The 17,501-nt window shown below is 44.9% G+C and overlaps 1 protein-coding gene across 1 annotated transcript in view; it reads left to right on the top strand.

Moving 5' to 3' along the window:
• Window positions 1–2,463: 2,463 nt before the first annotated feature.
• The window catches only part of LOC144169004 (uncharacterized), a 31,466-nt gene continuing 16,428 nt past the window's right edge, over window positions 2,464–17,501 (top strand). Inside the window, exon 1 of the mRNA XM_077698005.1 lies at window positions 2,464–3,151. The gene's annotated coding sequence lies outside the window, so the exon portion shown is untranslated. The remainder of the gene's footprint in view (window positions 3,152–17,501) is intronic.

Here is a 17,501-nt window from a genome sequence, read left to right as displayed (position 1 = left end):
ATTCACAGCGTTTGCGCGGCCGGACTCGGGAATACAGAAGCATAGTGTGGGATTTGTATCAAAAATAAGAAATAATTAAGCTTGAGTAAGCACCGCCAATACCGGCTAGTTACATTAATGTAGCTTATCGCATGAATCAATCAGTGACTGCCTTACTTGCCAAAGCTGGGCTTCTGTTTCTATCCACGCGTAGAAAAATGTCCCCGCCTAAATGATTTTACAGACTATACAACATGAAAATAAACTTACGTCCTGGATTATCTGCAATTTCCAAACGCGTGCCTACCCCGTCTGGCATCAATCATTCGTGGGCCTCTGTGTCGTATGCTCCTAGGGTTGGTGCTTTTAAGCATTCCTTTCTTGTCAAAACTATTGTGGGCTGCAAAAACCTTGTCCAGTGATTTTTGGTGGGACCTAATACCACTGATAGCTTTATAAAAACTTGCGATAATTCTTAAGCCAGTATGATTTTTTATTTTGATGCTGTTCTTTGTACTGTGACTTATTTACTTTTTTTCTCTGTATGAGTGTTGGTTATGATGTACTTGAGCACTTTTGTAACAGCATTCGAAAATAATAAAGTAATAAATAAACAAAAACCCACTTTTGTCCCCTTTGACGTTCCGCAAAGTTTAGGATTCGCTGGGAAGGCAAACCGAAGTCACAGCGCCAGCAGGGTTGAATGCGGTCCCTTGGCGCTGCGCTAGACCGTCATAAAAAGAGCCCATCAGTGGTGCAAGCCCATCCGTCTTAACCGTTCCGCTGTCAATAAGGAGACTGTATGTACTTATAGGCACTTGAGCCCCTGTGTGTAAATACCGTAAAAGCTCGTTTTATTCGAACCGCACGGGGACGGCGTCTCAGAATTAATGAAAGCTCCAACTAACGAAAGTGAATAACAGCACACGGCGATGGGAAAGCAGTTACGGTATATCAGTAATGTATTTCTTACAAACTCAGCAATTGCCGCCTGCCTTTTGCTCTGTAGGGCGACAGCGAGCATTCTTTCCTCTAAGTAGCTGATTTGGCGGAAGGCCTCCTCTTTGCCTTTTGTCAAAAACCAAAGAAGAGATGGACGGTATTTCATCCCGACCTGTCATTTCAGCGTCCGGCCGCACTGGTGATGCGTCCTCCCTTTTCTTCATAGTCACTGGCAGCGACAGGTTTAGCGCTTCTGACCCTAATTAATGATTCCCCCATATGTCAAACGCACCACAAAGCACTGCACTCGCGTTCACACCGACGTAGACCGCAAAGTAGACGTCTTGGAAGGCGTCCGTAATGCGGGTTTTTAATTAATTTTACCCATTTTTTTTTTTCTTTTCTCTTCGTTTTTAACCACGTTTCGGAGGCTACGCAGAGCCGTATGTAGGCAGCGGGTGCGTTTCTGTAGCGGGCATCCCAGGCACCAAACCACCCGCCCGGGCGCATAGTTGGAATTATCCGTGCCGAGTCCCCTCACGTTCCAATTACAAGGCATTTTTGAAACATAGGCTTCTATGGGAGCTTTGTCGGACCAAATCGTACATTTGAAATTATCAATAAATTTCGAATAATTGAAGTTCGAATTAACGAGCTTTTACTGTATCCGGAGATGCGCAGTCGTACGTGCTTTCGTTGTCGGTGACTGAATATTCATCTCGTTTTGTCGTATTCTGCTGGCTCAAGAACACACCTGCCTCATATACGAAACAGTTTTCCCGAGCGCCAATGCATGAGTTTCAAGGAACGTTCTGGCTCGAAATCATAATTTATGGGGGCCGCAACAAATGCTTTACAAGATGGATTGAAAGTCTGGTTGTTTCACCGCGTCAGCTGTACGTAGGATATTGCTGTCACAAGCGTACCCAGTGATCATGCCAGCGCAAGCACGCCTGCCCACGTATGTGTGTGTGCGAACATGTCCGGATAGCGTACAGCCACGAATTTTCTCCTGTGCGCATGATCAAAAGCCAAAAGGCATTTACCTATGGTTTTACCGCTCAGCCTGCAGTTTCAATGCCGTCGTAGTTCCATAATGCGGAAAGAAATTTTTGCTGCCAGCTGCGCTTGCGACCGCGCAGTCGCGGCCCTATTTAAGGCGATTATGAATTCTCTCTCAGGAGCACTTTTCTAGGTCGGCCCCAACAGGTCGACCCACCTTTAAACCACCATGCGGTGAGATGATTTAAGCTCCAAAATCTTCGCTAACGAGAACCGGCTTGGGCCTAATCCCATTTCCCTGCCGTCTTTTTTTCATTCTTTTTTTTAAAGAGGCTAAGAAATAAAAAAGCACACGAACGAAAGAGAACCCGCGCTCGCTTTTTTTTTTACGGATGCCGCCGGAGTGGAATTATTCGCCATTTTTGCTTTGTTGCGTCCTGTCATTGAAAAGCCTGCGTGGTCCTGCTCCCTCTTCGCATGGCGTAGACGGCCGGACGTCCGGGGAGCTTCTTTTCCTGCGAGAGCGGCCGTTTTCCGGCTCCCCCGCGGTATCACGAACGCTATCCACCACGCAGGCGCGCCAAAGCGCTCGATGTCAGAGACTTGGAAACGCAACGCCCCGCCTCCGGGGGAGACTCCGCTACCGCCGCTGGCGAGCTATACTGCCACAATCCCCGACCGCTGCACGCCGGGAGAAAACCCGAGCCCGGAGTTTTCCCGAGACGTGCTCGTGTTTTGTTCGGCGGCATTGGCGCGTTAGCAGCCGCCTCGCTGAGTCGCGCGCGGTTTTTATGAATTGAAGCCTCGGAGGTGCGCACCTATTTCACGGTGCGATTGCTTAACACTTTGTCGGTTTCCCATTTCGAACTTCCCGATCAGCTCAGGCGGTTCAAGGATGGTTGAAAACCTTGTAAAACGCAAATGGCTACCGTAATATTTTTTCCAATATTTTTCAGGCCCCTTTTCTTCCGTTTTGAAGTGGATGATTGGCATGTCATGCTTCGTTGTTTAATTAGGCGTCCGCAGGTAGTGTAGTGCTTCAGTGCCTGTGACAGTGCCGTGAACTAAAGAACGTGCTGCGGTGAATCGACTGGACTGAGCTTTGAGACAGCGCCAGGGACTAAAAGCGATTACAGCCTGCTGACACTTATCATCGACTGAAGGGACTGACGTCGAACTTGTGATTTGACTAATCCAAGACCGTTTTTACCGACACGGTGCATCATATGTAAGTATTTTTTTTTAATTTTCTCTCTTAGAGGTTAAAACAGAAGTTTATTTCCAGTAACAGGTTATTCTCAAATCCAAAATGCTGGAGATTTGAAATGTCAAATTTTTCTTTGGATGCCCCCTCGCAAAGTTCGATTCCTTGCACTTGAGTAATGCCTTTTGTAAACTGATATATTGGAACAGAGAAAAGCACTCGCGGATTCTTTTGGGAGTAAAAAGCATTTCCAAGGAAAGAAACTGTTCGCACAACTGCGTTTCCTTGAAATTTTCTTCGTCTTAAGCAACGTTCTGCAACGCATCTGAAACAGCCTGCGTTCCAATATGTCTTTATCAAGGGCAACTGTTTTTTGTCGCTCTCCCTCTCTTTCGCTGTTCCAAGAAAGTGAGATACTTTCCACGTGGAACCTGTTTTTTCTTCTTTCCTGCAATGTCTCCAGGCACTTCAAGTAACTGCAAGAGGCGCTATGCACAGAAATTTTGTATCATTTTTTGAAGTGTGGCACATCTCTAACCTGTTCACGTTAGCGTGCATAACGCGAACGTGGCGAGCAATATCTCAGCACACAACCACTAAGAAGTCGACACATTTCGTTGCACCTACGTTTTTCATGTCTGACTGTGAAAGATCTGTTCACTAGAAGTGTAAACGTCCAAACGAATTGTAGACTTCGTCGCGTTTCTAAGCCTTCAAATCAAGTCAACATCAAATCAAATTTTATTAAGTTCATCAAAGTATACAAATACATTGGAGTAATACAGAAAGAGGTCCCAAAGTGAAGCACTGCCGAGGGGACCTGTAATTATTGAATGTATGGCAAGTGATTCAAATTAGCGGTTTAGCCTTATAATAAGCGTGCAATTTACAAATAAATGCACCAAACCGGGGGAAATACGTCTAAAGAATATTACTTTATACACTATAACAAACCAGCATTTCATTCATTGTTCAGATTATTAGCAGACAAAAAGGAAAAAAAAGGAAAGAAAAGAAAATAAGAAAACAAAAGAAAAAAGAAACGTTTGGCGCAAAAATGAATACTTCAGAGCACAGAAATAGCAATGAGAAAAAACACATGACTATACAAATTACCAATACGCATTACTTTATCACAAAATGATCACAATGACAAAAACTAGCGCAAAAACATTTCAAGCAGAATAAATATAACAGCATTTACTTAACGGAATATCAGTTAAAATCAGTAAAGGTAATACGGTAAACAGAAAATAATTTATTTCGGGATAAAAATGCCAGGCAGTTTTCGGCAGTTATGTTCACAAAATAAACGTAGACGCCTTAAAGTAGGAAATGGTGAGGTTGCTTTGATTGATAGATTCATTCAGTAATAATATTTAACCTTGAACAAATTATATGTACTCGAGCTGGAAACAGGGGCGCATTATCCGTGCTTCAAGGGGTTGAGATGAACTGGGCCATCCTAACTCAGTCCCCCCCCCCCCCCCCCCCCCCTTCCCTCTGGGCTGGCAAACATGGCCTACTTCGTGGTTTGGTTCGAAAACATTTAACCATCCTGCTGATATACTGATGGAAATAGATTGTCTATCTCAATAATGAGTACTTCGAAAATGCGGTTCGTTTCATAATGTGCGTTATCCTGAAGTCAGCTCACAGTTCTTCAGTCTGACGTAAAAACGTTGCACTAGTTCAAAACCATGCATCGCGTAGATCGATGGAGCTGATCCAGATCATCAACACAGGGAGCGAGCCCGACTGGGATTTGAGCAGCTACGGTACTACAGTTTTGGAACACGCAATGCGAAGGCTCGTGCTCTGGCATGCAGGCTGATGTGAAAAAGCCAACCCGTAAGCAACTTTTATCCATTGCGCTGCTCATTCTCTTAACCTTGAGGGGGCGCATATTGTATATTCTTGCGGATACAAATCTTAATGCTGTCTATGTTTCTTCGCCTCCTGGTATCGTTCAATTCCGATGACACGTGCTCTGCGAAAAATTAGACACCCAGGCGATGTTCAAAAACACCCCGGAGATTTTTTCAGCAAACGCGCCATGTGTTCTTTGTAACAAATTCTAAAAAACGTGCAGTCTGAACAATGACGAAACGGTAATGCGGGAGGAGCGTGAAACAGGCCACCCTGTTTCACGCCCCTTTCGTCATTCAAGCCGCGCTTGAATGACGAACACCGCCCCAGCTGAACCTGTAACCTGCGCCGAAAGCTCAGTAGATGTAAATCAAGACGGTGAAAGAAGCGGAAAGGACGAAGTCGTGAGCAGCTGCCGCTCAGGCCGTCTGCGATCGTTGTATGCGACGGAAACAAACCAACGCAAAAATTTTCCAGCTCTCCGGAAAGAGGTTATCCGATGTACGAAACTGACGAGCGCTATTTCCCCGGTTTCGCACAGGAAGTCTGCGGTGGAGCGCGGTTGTGTTCGACCCACGACAAGTCAGCGATACGGCAGAAAACTCCCTGGATCCGTACTGATATCAACCTGTCAATCGTGTATGCATTCTCAGCTTCTTTGTGATCGGGTATCTGAAGGGACACCGCGTGTTTTGAGGCAGCGGGACAACCTTCGGTAGTAAGCGACTGTAGTCAAACAATTTTTGAACTGTATACAAGATCCCTGTAACCCTAGAGAAGGCGAGCGTGGCAGGGGGCGCCAGGAAGTTAGGTGGGCAGATGAGATCAAGAACTGTGCGGGGATTAATTTGTCACAGTTACTACAGAACCGGGATAATTGGAGATGAATGGGAGAGGCCTTTGCACTGCAGTGGGCGTAGACATGATGATGATTATTATGATGATGATTATGATGATGATGATGATGATGATGATTATGGTGGTGATGATGATGATGATGATGATGATGATGATGATGATGATGATGATGATGATTATGATGATGATGATGATGATGATGATGATGATGATGATGATGGTGATGATGATGATGATGATGATGATGATGCAATATACAAATTAACATTGAATGTGTGCACAGAGTCGACAAATGCGTGTACACATTCTCTTATTTTTTACCACCCCACTTGTTCAAATTATCCCCAAGTAGCTTGAGGAATGGGAATTCAAATGGCACCAGTTACTGGGACGTACCCTTTCTATCAATAGAATACAACCAGATCCAAATCTGAACTCCCTTTTCAAACAGCCTTGAGATCCCGTATCCGCAATCTACGGCCTCTCAGCTTCTCCCTTACCATTGGAGAAGTAACATCCGGATTCGCCCCTTGGTATAAAATATGCACCCTGACCTCCATTCGGGCCGCTGACAAGCACGAAGCCAAGCGCATGAGAATATTTACGGGAAGAGAATAGATGCCGCCCGTAGGAATGTATAGATGTAGATGTAGAAGCCAAGCGCATGAGAAGATTTATGGGAAGAGAATAGATGTCGCCCGTACGCCCGTAGATGTCGCCAGTACGGACCTACCCTAATGTTTAACACAAAGTAGCCCCAGTCACCAAGAAGTCCATCCTCATCACTTGTGCATCGATAATCGTCAACCTTGGTTGTTGGAGAGTTAGCTATCGCCTTATCCCTCATACATACACAACACCCAATCATGTGCTTTTTATAAGTTGCTTATTATACTTGTTTACGCTTTCCTCTTGGCGCTTTATATTTAAACACGTAGCCAACCTGCACGTTTAGAGTTTGGTGTCTTCCTTAGGATTTATCTTACAGCAGCTTGTAATATATTTAAGCGTGATGACAAATATTGTTTGTCTATTAGTGAGTATGTCGTATCCGCTATGCTGCAACCGATGAAAGATTGGCAGGAAAGACAAACTCCTTATCACATGGTTAGCAAAAGATAATTATTCTCCTGCGGATTAACTTAAATCCGTTACAAACAGTGACGACTTCGACCATTCTGCATGATATTCAGGCCTAATATGTTATCTTTCAAAAATACTACATGCGCTGATTCGATTATGGCCCCTGCACACTTTCTTTCGTCGTTTTTTCTTAGTTTTCTGCAGTTTCAGCAATTGTTTTTGTTCTTTCGGTTAGTCTGTTGTTCCGATACATGTATATAATTGTTTTATTCATTAGGTAAGGTGATGAAGAATGCAGTTCCAAATAACGCGCGCTAGCCAGGGATCGCGAAATCGCAGCTACACTAAACTTCGATGGATTGCCTTTGGACGGCACTGTGAACGGAACAAGAAATAATAATACCAAGAGATGAGGGTATTCTCCTAATAACGCAAGCGTATTTCCTAAAGGCCGAAAGGTCTTGTTTTGTACACCCCTCGAAGAACTAACTAGTTAAGTTATCGAAACAGTTAGTTCCGGAATTAGTTCGAATTACATAAAACAAACGAATAACTCGTACGCGTTATACCAGATGGTATACTTGGCCCACCCAAACATCGCCGGCCGCTACCGCTAGTTATAGTTAAACTAAACTGCATACCTTTACTAAATAGTCAAATAACAGGTTAGATTTGTCAAACTGAACAAAGCTGCAACTAATTCACTCCAGTGCCCCTTTCATATGGACGCACTATTTCACTGGTTCAGGTTACGTCCAGGGCAAGCTTTTCATGCCGTTTTTATTCATTCCTATGCAGAGCACCAACTTGGCAGTGTGCCGCTCAAAACAGCCTCTAATGTGTGAAGACGGCGCTGAACCGTTGACCCCTAGTTCTGTTGCATCCTGCCTGTCGGGCCAAACCCCCATTACCGAACACCAAGCTGTATGCAGAAGCGTCGTCAAGTACACAAGCTTGCTTTTCAGCGTCGTGAAACACACCGACGAACGATAAAAAATAACATTTTACCAGCCCTTCCTGAAACATAGATGTTCCTTTTCATCACGTCAGCCGGGGGGAAGCGACAAAATGCGATTACAATCTCGGGAACACAAGCACATCAATCAACACGCGGCTAATGGCCGCTCGTCAGACAAAGCGTCGTAATGAGCGATACAGAAGAGAGTAGAGCACAAAAAATAGTGCAAGAAACATTCACCGCGAGGTTTCACTCGCTGAGACACTTCCCCCATTCGCAGAATCTTTTTTGTGACCCACATCTCCGGCCTCGCATCTTTCCTGTAGTCATCTGGTGTAAACGTTCCTTTGCTTGTTTCTTGCACTTTCGTTCGCAAAAACGTGATAAATTATGGCTCCGACGCACCCATAGCGAGCAAGAAGGGCGAATTCGCGAATTAATATTGCCCCGTTAAGTAAACGACCCACCCCCGAGTTCTGACAGCCGGCGCATGGGTATGGCACCCCAGGCGATGGCGGCACCCTGAGAGGCTCGGACTGTCGACACGGTTCCCACTTCAACACCCCCGAACGCCGGCCTTGCAAGATCGGAACTTACGAGAAAGATTGGAAAGATCGCTAAAATAAGCGGGGTGGTGCATACGCTGGGCGATCCCATTGCTGCAAGGAAGGAGACTGTTTTAAAAGATACTCCTCGGGCATTACCTACGCCGCGAACCAGTTTTGACGGTTTCTTACCACGAGCAGACGTTCCTAAACATTTGTGGTTTCGTTTTATGCCCTTTCAGAAAAACAGCTTAGGCGGCAGGCAAACAAACTCGTAGTGTCGTCCTCAAATTTAGAACCTTTTAGGATTCTACGTCTAATTCGAGTTACTGTGTTTCTGGAAATGGGGCAAAAGTACACAAACCACAAACCGGGCGCAATGCATCCGCTTCTGCTTTCCAGATATAACTCCTGTGCTTTTGGTCCGTCGCATACGCTTCACACAAACTTTCTTCTATGTAGCATGTGTTAATTTCTTTCCGGTGGTTGCGTTATTGTGTTGAACATTTCCTCTTTTGCGACAGTATCGTTTTGCACCGTTCTTACTGGCATGAAGGTCAGAGCAGCCAACCAGAGTTTTTTTACACGAGGTATTTTTATTCATGGGCCTGAAGACATTGCTTCTTGATAGGTTTTATGTTACGTTTATAGTAAATTGAAAATTAATAAACTTTCGAGATTTCTGCGTACTTTTTTACCTCGGCCGATCAAGCTCGCCACCGCTATCTTTACAGGGCTAGACCCCCACCGTAGAATTAAATGTTCTTGCACTCCGGAGTTCGAGTATCTCATATGAAGCGCCTGTTCGGAGTTCAGTCTTACCTTTTTCTAATGCCACCCGACGTCATTTGCTGGTTTTATATTATCTACTGGTTTCTGGTTTTTGTGGACACGATAAGGAAGCGGTAACAATGTCGCAGGGAACGTCTGGGCACGTCTAGGCATGTAATTCGATGACGGCCTATAGTCATTTAATTTTGAAGGGGGTGGATCCACAAGAAAAAAAGCGAGAAAGCACGTGCTAAAGAGAGAAGCGTAACTAAATAATAAAATTGCCACAAAAGTCTTGCCTTGTGGTTGCCTCCCGCTACATATTATTTTGGATGTTTTTATGCATTTGTGCTTTTCTGTACACACAATTCCAAATCTCCAATCCTCGTGCTGAAAGAAAAGGCCAAAGCCGTGATAAAAAAAATTCTTGGAACATAAAAAGTATTGCATGGACATTTAATGAAAGCAGAGTCAGTGGCTTCACCCACTCCATCCCCCTCGCTTGAACTTACAAATTTCGGGGCCGGTTAGCGGACGGGTGCGACGACCCGCCAGCGCCTGTTCCCACTCCCTGTTTGCACCATTCAGGTTTCCGCACGTCTCCACGAAATTTTCTGATGAAAAGTTTTGAGTTCCCGAACAGAAAAGAAGAAATCGAAGTGTTGGAACAAAAAACAACGGCGATCCATTTTCTCGCTCATAGATATTCTGGCAGTAGGCACCGACGACGCTGCGGAATAGAAAGTTTTCTTTTCGCTTTTTTTTTTCAGAGTGAACGTTCCGGCACACCCGCGATAAGGGAAATCTGAAAACATAGCGCAAAAGTCGGAGCTCTGTTCGCTTTCGTGGGACACCATGACGACGACGTAAATTTGCTTGTAGCATTTTATGAACGATGTCGTATCAGAGATCTGTGCGGGAAAGTGCAGCTCGTCTCCGCGCTTTCAAAGCTGTGACACTTTGTATTTTCTGTCTTGGTGACATTTCGCGTCTTCTCAAAGTTTCTATGATAAGACCTGGATTTCTCTTTGGTTTTTCGTTTGTTTGTTTGTTTGTTTTTTTGAGCTCGCTGTGTCAGCCTGCGTTTGATTTCCTTAGGTACAGCTTTACGGAACCCTTGCAAACTGCTTTCTTTCCGACGGAAACATTATTTGCTCTGCTGTATTGTAACCTAAGCAACTTCAAAAAAAAAACGAACAAGTGTGGGACAATGTAAAGCCTACTTTTCTGAAGGCTTGGTCCATTTAACGTCGCGTGTGACCGGCGATAGTTGCGCATAAGGATTTGCTTGCTGTCGCTTTCTTCTGCGGAATAACAATAAACTCAAGCTACGTACTACGCAATGCCATAATTTAAGTTTGACATGATTGAATCTTGAAGCTTTCCCAAGTTTTTCCTAAAGCCGGCTGTTCCTATTTATTTACAATTTGGAATGCTTCCATGGTCTCAATGATTGCAGAACGGAATAGAATTCAGAACAAAAAGAACAAAGGTAAACTCAAGCCAAATGATGACAGTTCAGTTAAAAGAAGAAGAATTTTAAACTGGTCAGTTTAGACGATGGAGGTAATGCCAATCACGATTGCTCTCGGAACGAGTGAGTCACTATACCAGTAAACCGGATATAATGTCACACCTTCTTTGAAACAGGGATCTATGCGAAAGGAGGGCCACAATAGCGGCATGAAAAGGAATCGATGTTTAGAGTGATACATTTCGCACAAAAGAAACAGGCCAGAGAAGTTACGGTGGAATGATAAGGTAGGTGAGTTTTCTTTATGGCAGGAGCACTTTCCTGGCGGGCATAATTCAAAAGGGGGAAACGTCCTTCCCGATTCTAAACCGCTCCGACAGCAAGGTCGATGTAAGTTGACCTGTTTTCAACTTGCGTATGCCTTGTCATGTTTAGAAGAAACTTTTTTTTTAATTAGAATAAAAAAATTACCGCATGAAACTTCGTGTGCGGTTTGTCTTATTAGCTCTGTATTGAATTTGGGTTAGCCAGGGCTAGCTACAAGTGAGATTGGCAGAAGGTAAGTGTACGAGTTAACTGGTGGTGCTGTTACGAAGATGCAAGCAATGTCAGCCAAAAGAACGGCGCACACCCATGTTGTTGCATACTGCTGAAGTCGCATGCTGCTGAAGTCGCCTCGTAGGTTGACTACATCGGAAAATCAGGACACCTTATTTGCCGGGGAACATAGATGCAGCAGCCATTTTCTGCACACAAAAGCTATTTTATTCTATTTGGACGCTTAAAAGCAGATGGAAAACCTTTATTCCAACGCAAAACATCCTCAAATTCAGGAAAGGTGAATAAACATATCCGTACCGTGCTACGAGAGTAAGCCAATATAAGCTTATCCTGCCCTGAACAACCCTCGGAGGGATCTGCTTGGAATTTTCAAAAACTTCTACACGACAGCACGATCGGCATTGCACAGCAGGGATTCCGTACAAAAGACCCGTCAGATCCAGACATTTGCGTCTATGCAAACAGCCAGAATATCCCAATCGTAAATAGCCCTGGAATCCCCCGTTTACGATTACAATCAAATGGCCCCAACAAAGATACAATCCTTCATTTGTAAAATTGCACTCAGCTCACCATAACAGTGATTTACAGTGGGGGGGGGTGGGGGGGGGCGAATAAGAACAGAGGTGCGCAGTTATACACTCCCATACGACCCGTACAAGCCTTTGTGATAAGTGAAATCACGTACTTCGTCTTTTCTTAGAACTATAAAATGACAAGAAAATCAAGGTTACCGGTTTAATCAGACAGTTGGATAAAACATGGATGCCATCCCTGGCTCCGAAAGTGTACGTATGTTGTAAACCACTAACCACTACACATGCTGATGGCGAAGGGTATGAAAATTTTCTCATTGTCTCGGCGGGCTTGTCGCTTGCACTCGGCTTCTCTGGCGGCAAAAGCTGGCCCCTGAAGCATGCGCTCGGCGTCTTGGGCGACAACCGCTGTGACCAGCCTTGCCTGACGCATGCCCCATGGCCCTCAAATAACGTCAACTCCCCTCCCTTTTCGAGAGCAGCTGCAAACTTGATCTTTACCAGAACGCGCGGGAAGGGGGGGGGGGGGAGGTTCCCTTGTTCACCGGCGCCTTAACATCCATCATGCGGTTTCGATGCTTGTTTTGTGGTTTTTCCTTACACGAATACTGAGCTCTATGCTGCACGCCTGATGAGCCTGCCGCATGCGCTCGAAGTCTTGGGCGAGAACTGCTGGGTCCTGCCTGGGGTTTTTTGTTTACGACACAAAATTTTCCGACCGAAGAGAGCCTAACAGCTTCGCTCTAAAAAGCAATAGGATTACGCATTACCACGGCTACGAACATTTCAAACAATATGAATTCATATTACGATGGAAGAATTAAACGAAACGCAGCAAACAGGTCAATACCAACGCCTATCCCAAAGCAAAACGAGTACGCATATTATTCTGTATTGGAAAATCTTGGCCAATTTGTTTTTCGTAGAAAACGGCCTATTCGAACAAACATACTGGGTGACGCAAATACACAACACACAAGAAAGAAGACACGGACAGGCGCTACACTTCCAACACTTTAACAGCGGTCGAAGAACATTAACAGATTAATAGCAACGTTGCGGTCGTCGCTATTAAACTTTTGGAAGTGTAGCGCCTGTCCGTGTCTTCTTTCTTTTGTGTTGTGTATTTGCGCCACTCAGTATGTTTTTAGACCTCAACTAACACGCCCAGCAACACGTTCTCTTGGCCTATTCGAAGCTGGTGAAGAATGGTGTGACCTTTCCTTGCATAAAATTGGCGTTTAACAAATCCTGCGAACATTTTGCTGAACGAAGTGTCGCCGCCCGGGTGGACAGGAAAGAGGAGCCGGGCACCTAGATGCATCTGTTACTTTGGCTTGTGAAAGAATCGTCGAGAGATTAAGAAGGCTGGAAGCGCGGCTCAGGGCAGAGAAAAAAAGAGTAGGATTTGAGACTGAAGAGATAGCGGTCATTGCATACCTACATGTATTTCACGTCGTCTAAAGAGGGGGATGAAGATAGGGGGTGCGCGTCCTCTTTTCAGTCCAAACAAAATTAGTCAAGATATGCCCAGGGGTGCAAAGGTTCGCGAACAAGAAAGAAATAAGGACAGAAGGTTGATGAGTCAAGCAGGATATGAAATTTGTACAGTGCAATAAAGACTTTGTTTTCATGTGTGGAAAGAAATACAAAGACTGGCCGCTCCTTACCTGTCGCTTTCGGGAACATCCGAGCTCGTTTAAAGGGGTACCATGTTCGCATTTAGGCATCCATTGCAAGGATTGCAGGTGCCGTCCGGAGCTGCCACACACACACTCATTCTTGACAAACACATAACGCGAGCAGCAAGGAGATCATTGAAGATTTTCATATCAAGGAAGAAGAAAATACGTGCGTCATCCGACCATCTGACATGTTATTAGACGTTGAGTTTGCTTTTTTAATGAAGACTAAGAGTGTGCAGTGTCGTTTTTATGTGTTTGTACACGTATTGTGTGATGGCATGCAGTGGTTTGTTGTTGTTGTCTGGCCACGATCTTGCCAAGGGGTAAATTTTAGTGTATGCTATCTGATAACGGTTGCTTTATTTGTATGTACATATGTATGTGTGTTCACGACCAAACTTTTCAAATGCTAGCAGCGCTCCGTCCTGTGTTCTTTCGTGCCCAAGTTTCGTTTGCGCTTTACAAATCAGTAACCACAACGTCAACCCGCATTTTTTCTCTTCCTGCATAAATTGCTCAATCGATAAGCGTCATGTTTTTTTGTTAAATGACTGCCACATCTTTTTAAACCTATTTTCAATTCTACCACAGCTGTCGATCAAGCCGAGTTTTATAAACGTTTCTGAACTACTATTATCTACTGTTCTCTTACGGCCTGCCCTGTACCATTGCATCCGCTATAAACGCGCTTAGAATAACTCCAAGAATAAATCTTAATAGCCAATTATCCACTGTGTTTTGAATTAACACTGCAGCAATTTTTTTTCAATTTCTCATTCAATTTTGAGCGCTTCACATTAAATTTGATTTGTTCGTTCCCAGTTGTCAAATCTAGATACCAGAAAACCTTTTATTTTGATTAATCATTAGCATGATTGCTTTCTGTGGAGTCGCAGTGGTGAAAAAGCAATTACGGAAACACACTCGAACTTTCCCCGAGAAGTCATCGAGTGCATGTGGTACGGGCAATCAAGCAAAATGCGTTGGTGTATTGGGGGGACTCGGCTCATAGATAGTATACATTCTTTACAAGTCCCTTCGTGTGCGTATACCATGTGTTCATACCTGGGGAATGCCACAGCGCGTATCTAGCAAGTAAGTGGTCTTGCCATTTTTCGTGAAGATGCGCGTTTGTAATGTACGAGCATGTAGGCGTCGGTCTGAGGTTGTTCTTTTTCTCCCCCCTTGGGTCTTATAAATTTGCCACATTAATTGCATTGAACACCCGTAGTCTTACCTTCTTGCGAGTACATGGCCATGGCTTTGTGTCTGTTACTTCCGCGGCGTCAAAAGCAGGCTACAAAACACTTACAAAAGCAGACTACAAAAAACTAGCAAATCCCCTACTTTTTCAAATCTTTGCTGCTCATGGATGCACTGCCGCACGCATGCGCAAAGAGAACATTTAACGTGTTGCACACTTTTGAATGGCATTGGAAGGACGCAGATAGGTCAGCGGGTCTATGGCTGATGCCTGCTTAAGCTTATATGCGTTTTTTTTTTGTTCTTTGCTCCGCTCGCAGTGCTCTGTTACTTCAGAAGTGCCGCAGGTCTCTGGCACTGGATTTTATTGGGAACTCCCCTTTTACCGTAACGTTGTTCCCAACAAAAAACACAGCCACTCCCTGCCGCGCTGTTGCGCTTACAAAGCCTGGTCCCAGCGAATTCCTCGCCGGTCCCGCCCAAGCCGCTCAACCTCCCGGTTCTGCATTGCTTATTAACCCAACTGGCTTTTACTCTCGCCTCTTTCAGAATTTTGGCTGCGTGTGGCGGCGTCGGTCCTGCATAAATAAGAGCGGCTGATAAAAGTAGGGCTTGGACCAGCCACCTTTAATATAGATAGGCAGCGCCTTCTTCGTACACGTTGCATAATCAATGTATGCGCCGGGCTCGGGGTATGTAATAGTGCCGGCCCTTTAGCCCGCACAAAACTTCCGTACGCTCGGAACAGTGTATATAGATTGGGGGCACGTTTCTTTCGAGAACTGGAGAGACGTGCTTCTACTAGAAAGCCCCCTGTATGGAGTTCAGTAAAATAAATCGTAACGTCGATCGGTGTGCCATTTTTATTTTTTTTTTCCATCTTTCGCAGCATGTTCGCTAGCTGTGGTAAGGAGGATGGCTGGAGGAACCAAAGAGACTGCATAAGAACAGTCGGTAGAGCAACTAAGGCAGCATAACCACGAGAGAAAATCGTTCGTGTCGAAGTTCATGCATAACCCATAAAAACTTCGGGGCCGGGGTATGGAGCAGCCCGTCCATTTCGCAAACGTTACTCGGTGGAACCAATCTCAGCGAAAACAGCGAAATATCGCGCATCAAGCTTTACGTTGTCATAATATCGAGGGAAATTATTGAAATATTTTTTTTGTTATCAGATTGCATTCTTTGAGAGAAAAATTAAAGCCGTTCCACTCAATCAGAAAGCTGTCGAAAGTGCGGAGCGGTGATTCGCCATAGGGGCGGTGGCACCGTTTCACGCTAGGACTTCCCACGTTCTTCGACTGTCTGTCGCACCCTTCTCTTGATGAATTGAACAGAGGTTTGTCCAATGCAATTTAATTTTCCCGCCTTCGCAGTGCTCGTGCGCAATCTGCCTTGAACAGCGCAAGCCTGAGTGCTGTTATTTTTGTGCTTGCTTTCATCTCGTAGGTGCTGGAGCCAAACTGAGCAATTCTGAGCGCGTCGTTATTTCTTTCCTCCGCGGCCATTTTTTTTTCGCTTACTATCCTAAAAACAACCCAACGAGCATTCTTAACTAAATTGACGCGGGGTCTGCCGGTGAAGTACAAAAATTTTGCCTCAAATATACCTGCAGTTTTCTTTGCACTAACTAATGCAAAGTATGTATGACCAGTGCCAGCGGTTGTGCTTACAAACATCTCGTTCAAATATTCTGAATTTTTTGCCTGAAGGCTGAATCGAGGGACAAACAGGTATCTTTTCGAAGGCTCTGTAAAGGAGCCATGAAGACAAAACACAAGTTTAGTTCATTCAAATGATTGCCTCGTTGGAATCATACTGGCACCACTTCTACCGCAAACTTCGCTCAAATAAGCTATATAATTAGGTAAAGAGGGAATGGCCATGCGACCCACTAGCTCATTTCCCGTAACAGAACCTATGATGTCATACCAGCCAGCTCAGCGATTGGCGGAGGCCGGCAAAAGCAAGCGCAAATTATGCAGAGCTTATAAGCTTAGCGAACCGGCTACTTGCGCTTAAATTTAGGCCACATTCTTTTTAAAGCAGCAAGAATGGTGAAACAAACCATGGAAGTTACGAAAGCACACGTAAACAGAAGTGCCGATGCGTACTGCTGTTGGTACTGCGCGCACTATGCTTGGTTTAGCTGCACAGGACTGCGGGGCTTTGGGGTTGTTTCAGACGACACTGGCCGACTGACGCAAGCGACGTTGTCTTACGTGACCGTATTTGTAGGGCGAGCACCATGTTTCACGAAACGACTGTCGCCGTCAACAAAACAAGCCAGGTGCAAATACGTTCACAAACAAACCAAAGGCAGAAAACGGCTTGCTACGGTGTGGTGGCGCCATCTAGGTTCACTAACGGTAAACACGGCCCTGTGATGTCATTGCAGACCACGAAAACCCACGATTTAGCGGGAAATTCAAAATTTTAACCTAAATTAAATAATTTCTCAGTGAATAAAGCATCGTTTGCATTCGTACAAGCGCTGGGGGTACTATAAAACACGAAATCGTTCCATTAACACAAACTTGTGTTATGTCTTTATGGCTCCTTTAAGATGCGTGACGGCACGTGACTGCGGTGCCTAGATAACGTGACAGCGGACGAGATAAGACGACAAGCCGGACCCCTGAAGTGATCTGCACTTAACACGTCATGCAGCGTGGGCGAAAACTGGACAAACGGCAAAAATTTGTAGTTTGCAAACGATGTCCACGGGGAAGCGATGCAAAAACATCCCCCTCGCGAGGGGCACGATCAAATGCAGAGCATTTCCGGGGGCGCACGACGTTAAGTAGTTTGCGTTACGTTAATGTTGTTGC

This window comes from Haemaphysalis longicornis, unplaced genomic scaffold (assembly GCF_048455015.1).
Source record: "Haemaphysalis longicornis isolate Haplotype H1 unplaced genomic scaffold, Haemaphysalis longicornis Haplotype H1 scaffold_2, whole genome shotgun sequence".
Taxonomy (NCBI): Eukaryota; Metazoa; Arthropoda; class Arachnida; order Ixodida; family Ixodidae; genus Haemaphysalis; species Haemaphysalis longicornis.
This window is presented reverse-complemented; position numbering and strand designations above follow the sequence as displayed.